This window comes from Hoplias malabaricus, chromosome 9 (assembly GCF_029633855.1).
Source record: "Hoplias malabaricus isolate fHopMal1 chromosome 9, fHopMal1.hap1, whole genome shotgun sequence".
Classification (NCBI taxonomy): domain Eukaryota; kingdom Metazoa; phylum Chordata; class Actinopteri; order Characiformes; family Erythrinidae; genus Hoplias; species Hoplias malabaricus.
In genome coordinates, this window is record NC_089808.1 from 40225274 (window position 1) to 40231273 (window position 6000).

The following is a 6000-nucleotide window of genomic DNA, read 5'->3' on the forward strand; positions in this document are numbered from 1 at the left end:
CCAAGTGTGTTGAGCTCTACTGGCTTTGTGCTCACAGCCGTTCAAAAAGAAGCAATGGCTGGCCTCAAAATTTTGTGGCTCGAAGTTTAGATGAGTGGGTTTGGGACAGTTTAGATGAGTGGGTTTTTACAGTGTGATATACAATGTATGAGGCGGGCAGTCACAAGACCAGGGGCCAACATCAGCCAATAGCATTCACTGAGAGAAACTGCCCTGATCCCACCCCCAAACTGTTAATAACCCTCCCATTGCATAATGTGAAAAAACTTCTCAAGGACAGAAGGGAAAGAGTTTGGCACACAAGGGACATTTTAAAATTGAGAGATTAAAATACATTTGAGAATGAAAAAAGACAGTTTGAGAGCGAGAACAGGTTCAGTGCATGTGCAGTTCCTCTCTTTGCTCACGAGATTCACAATTGCGCTTGCGAGAGGGATATATACACACATGCAAAATGTTAAAACTTGCAGATTGTGACGCCATATGTAAAAGACCATGTCGTAATTTTATGAGCTGCCATTGTGAGTTTGATATTTCACAGATAGAGTGTTGGTGCTGGATGTCTGCACTGCATGGCGTAGAGTCATGACTCTCTCTGGACAATCAGCACTCTACAAGGTATACAAGTCACACCATGAGAGAACAGGGACTAAACAAAGAACCCAGGTCCAGGGACCAGAAGCACATTTACCTAATGGCATTGAAGCCAAGTAGAGTCAAATAGGGTTGAGTAGGTAACATGAAGTAGAAAAGCACAATTTGATCTCCTGTAATGACAAGATAAAGTGGGGATGGTGAGGATGTTTTTGCTAGTGGTTTCTGATAGTCTTGGCACCATGGATGCGTCATGCCAACCTTCATGAAGGACATCTTATTGTCAGCCAATATTAAGTAGAGCCAGCTTGGGCTTCTTCTCTTGATCCAGATTTCTGTCTGATTTCCAGCGGTCAGATCCAAGCAAACCCAAAAAGGGAGTATCAGGTCATTGATTTCCCAGTTAACAGTGTGATCATCTCCGTGAAGGGTGGATACTGGAGGCATGGCCCATCTTCCAGAACCTTTGCACCCTTTGCTTATTCTGTTTAATTGACCTCTTTGTAGGTGAAGGACTAATAAAACCCGGGCAGAAATGCCAACCCTGTATAAGCAACAGTGTCAGTTGCCTTAGGCAACAACCTCCACATGGTGGAGTGAACCAGAAACTGAAGGTATTTGTTTACAACCTGTTCCAGTAATGCCCTGTCCACCAGCACTTTTATTAACACTGACATGTCTATTTTCGCACCCTCACCAGATGAGAACGAACGGTTATTTCTCATCCTCAAAATAGCACATGACGAGTCACAAGAGTAGACAACAGTTTAATATGAATCTGAACATCAGTGAGTGAGGGAGTGTGTGAAGTGTGTGAGTTTGTCCGGTGTAAGAACATTGGCACATTTGTAGCTGCCACTTCACGTTGGGTATCTGTTTGTTTCTTGTGTTGTTGGTGATTCACTTTGTTTTGAATGTTCCCGATCGACTCTGGAGATTTTCCATCGTCACTTCCCATTACAGCTGTGGATTTTAACTAGGCCACAGTGGCAGAGCTGACTACATGAGCTGGGAAATTTCTCACTGCAGTGGCAAGATACATGCTTAAGCATTTACACACATACTATATTTATAAAGCACTGCTTTACAATACACTATTCATGAGCAGATTATGCAAGTATTCACAAGATATGAATGCGTGCTATGTTTTATGAATTACATTGCATTGTAAGTCTCTGTCCACTCTGAAAGACACTCCTCCCTAATTGGTCCACCTTGTAGATGTAAAGTCAGAGACAGTAGCTCATCTGTCGCTGCACAGTGTGTGTCGCTCGTCCTCTAGTCCTTCATCAGTGACACATGACGCTGTCGGCTGCATGTTTTTGGTTGGTGGACTGTTCTCAGTCCAGGCACTGAGGGGTTTAAAAACTCCAGCAGCACTGCTGTGTCTGATCCACTCTACACCAGCACAACACACACTAACACACCACCACCCCGTCAGTGTCACTGCAGCGCTGAGAATGACCCACCACCACATCACACGTGCTCTGTGGAGGTCCTGAGCATTAAAGAACAGGGAAAAGGGGGGTGACATAGTATGCAGAACAACAGAAGGGTTCCAGTCTGTAGTTGTAGAGATACAAATTGCCCCTTTATGGTCAGTGGAGCTGATAAAATATTAAATGACTGTGAAACAATGAGGTGGTTTTAATATTATGGCTGTGTCTCTATGTATTTTCGAAGGAGAACTGTAGCTTATATAGAAAAGCAAACACATAATCTGATCCAAACGTATCCTACTGTAAGTGTGAAGACATAAACATCTGTATCCAGCCAGAGCCAACAGCAAACAGAGATTTGAGACCCTGGCAAACTGATCCATTGCTTCAACTCGGTTGTGTATCTGGGTCTTCATCTATAAGCACTTTCAGCAGAATGCCAACGACAGCCCAAGCTCCTTGTGGCCCCTGGGAGCCAGCATTGACAGGAAGTTGCTGAAGAGGAAGCTGCTGCCCGCCTGGCAAGGATTAAAGCAGTGTTTTTTGGAGTTGTGGGCCCCCCCAGGGTAATTATCATCTGCCCATGAGATGGTTCGGTATGCAGCATGTGAGGACATGCACCTTAATTGGATCATGGGCAAATCTCCCCGAGCCTGGCGGGGGCACGGTTGTCCGGGTAACAGCACTTGGGAGGACGTAAAGGAAGAGGAATTATGTGTCCAGTAACCCAGTTGCTACCAGGCCGTGACCGGAGTGGACAGAAAGGGTTTACTAAACATCCCTCGCTGCATTTCTTGAGTCGACTTCCATGAAGGAATCCAATAAACCCTGGTATCTCCTTCTAGAGGAGCAGCAGAGAGAGCACTCTCACCAGCGCCATCACAGTCTTGTTTGGGAATAGCTCTGCACAGGGGACCAAGGCTCTTCAGAGGGTGGTGAATATGGGCAGAGCCCTCATCAGAGAGAACTGCTCAAAAGTGCCCATAGATGTGAGTGAATGTGTGAGTATGTGTCACCCTGCATGAGACAGGCACCCCCTCCTGGGTGTGTTCCCACTTAGTGCCCAGTGATTCAGAGTAGGCTCCAGACCCACCGTGACCCTAAACTGGATAAAGTGGTTACAGGCAAGGGGCTGACCCACCACAGCACTGCCTCTTCATACTCCTATCACGCTGGAGAACTACCCAAATGAGAATATTCAGCTACTTTAAGATGCACCCTCTGTGTACCCATAAGTCCACTTGTACACACAGCTCCATAGGAATGTTGGCAACAGAATAGAAACACTGGAGACCACTAGCACTGCTCCGTAGAGCTGTGAATTTGTGTTCTCTGGAGTGATGGAGTGATGGAGCTCAGTTCAATACTGCTGGAAGTGTTGGAGTGGTGTTTGTGATCCAGAACTAGTCATCCATCATCAGCACCTGACCTCATGGTAGTACCTCTGTCTCTCAAGGCTGAATGCTATCAAACCTTCACAGCTGGGCTAATACACAGCCTCCCCTATTACTGCAGCAAAGAGGCACAATCCCCTGACAAAACCCCGTCATTCTAGAAGAACTATTGGATGAGCAGGAATCCACTGACCTTGCATGTGTGTGTGTGGTGTGTGTATGTAAAAATCCAATTATGGATGCTCCTATGGATTTTTAAATCAATTCATGAGAAAATCACGATGCATCTCAGGATCGATCCTTTGTCCCAGCCCTAATTAACACTGAGTCAAAGTGTCACTGTGCAGAGAAGTCAGGAAATTCTTGAAATAACAAACAATGGATGTTGCCAAATTCGAAGTGAGAGAAGACTGCTATTAAATGCTGGTACATACTCCACCAAACCTATTTCAGGTCACTGTGATGAATGTGTGCAGGACTTGCCAGAAGGCAGCGCACTTTTCGAAACAGTGTTAAAATGTAGCGTCCGTTAAGTCAGCTCATTCTGTTCAGGTTAATGTAATATTAAACTTGTATTATTTGTTCAGGTTTTTCTTCCTTTTAAAAAAATTATTCCTCAGAATCAGAGGAAGAACCACTAAAATGAAACAATACCCAAATGAGGAAACTATCCTCCTGCTGCTCTGCTCAACACCGTAACAAGTGTGGACTTCAGAAACAAATCCTTGTGCTTGCATCATTACTACAGTAATGTTAATATTTCAGCCAGTACCTTTTCTTTTAACCTGACTGGAGCAGTGAGTAGCTTCTCATTATATAACCACTGATATTGGAAGATTTATCTCATGGTCATGGACAGATGCTACTGTATTACACGAGGGTCAAAGTATTGGCTGGCATTGAGCAAAGAAAACAAATCCTGAGATGCAACAGAGAGCTGAAATGACTTGGAGGGGATTCAGAAATGTCCAGTACATTATACCAATAGTGGTAAACAGTCCAATTAGCAGAAGAAATGTGGTCAGGAACAAAACAAAACACAAATGTCAGTGCTAAGAGATCAGGGAAATACAGATGAAGTCAAATTTTAGGGGAAGGACAGTAGGACTCTGTGTTCAGTAGTCAACATAAAATCATTCCCACACTCACAAGTCGGCCAGAGCCCTCAGGATCAAGCCCAAAATGCGGTGCAGCCTGGTTAGCATCAAAGGCTAATCAGGAGAATGCTTTCAGTTTGCTAGCGAGCAAAAAAGACTGGACAATGCAGCACTAGGAAATTTCACTAGGTCTAATATGTCAAGACTGATTCTAGTTCAGAGCAGTGGGTGCTTTAAGGCAAGAAAGAAGTACATGAAGGTATGGTTCCCCATCTTGGATAGTTCCCGCTGTACCATCCTCTGGAGGCAGGGTTAGGCTCTGGGGTTCCTTTATTTAGTCAGGTCTAAGATCAGCAGTGTCCTGTACGGACTGAAAGGTTGTCCCATCAATGGACTAATTCTTCCTGGGGTTCAAACTGAAAGAGTGCTACTTGGAGGATACCTAACCCCAAACCTAAACCCCATGGAGAAGATACTATAAACTGGGTTCGACCTTCCTGTCATCAGCACAAGATCACAGACAGAAATTGCTGAAGCCCTGAATGGAAATAAATGCTGTGACATTGTGCATGGTTGACAAAAGATAAATGTGGATCCACAATCAGTGTTGTTTATTGGCCCGGCAGTGAATACCATTGGTAATAAGCCTGAAAAGACAGAAGGGTAGAGATTAACCCATGTAAACTTATTCTGAATGTGTCATAGTGAGAATGAGAAGTAAACTACCTTCAGAAATCTACAGTGAATTGCTGAATGGAGTCTGATTCTCACAGCAATGTTTCAGCATGTATAAAGTCTTCTGAAGAGAGCTATTTACCTGCTGGAGGTAGGAGGGCTTTGGCCTTGTTGTATATTCACAGACACAGATGCAAGAATGCCATCCATATGGTCGTAAAAAAAACCAAAAGCTAACAAACAAACAACCCTCTTTTTTCCTCTACATCTCCTACTTCCCTCTCCTCAACTCTCCCAAGCCCTTTATACCCAAGTGCAACTTGCCAAGTGTTTCTCACAGAGCTTTTATTAATAGGTTCTCAGGGATGGAGTCATGTGGCTACAGCCCCCATCAGCATTGCCTTCAAGCATCTGAAGCTCTGGCTATATATATTTTTTTTCTTTTTGGATGCTTTAACCCTATCCTGCTGGTGTAAGAAGATTAGAAGCTGTTGCAGTAGCAAAGAGGGTTAATGCCCCATGGCCTGAATTGTTTGGCCATGTAGTGTGACGTAGGGTGAATGATGCCCAAGACTCAGTTTGCAGTGTCAGATTTAAGATGGAGACTACTTCCCATCCTCATGAAGAGATGTGTGCTGCTTCTCTTCTGAATTTCGGGTTTGAGTGCCTATCAACAGTGAGATGTAACAGATTCAGACCTCAAGCCAGCTGTTGGAGGTGTTCAATATCTGGTGGGGGTTTTTTAATCACTGTTGTGAACACATTCCTGGATTTAGAAGGAAGACATGCAGAGTTTAGATG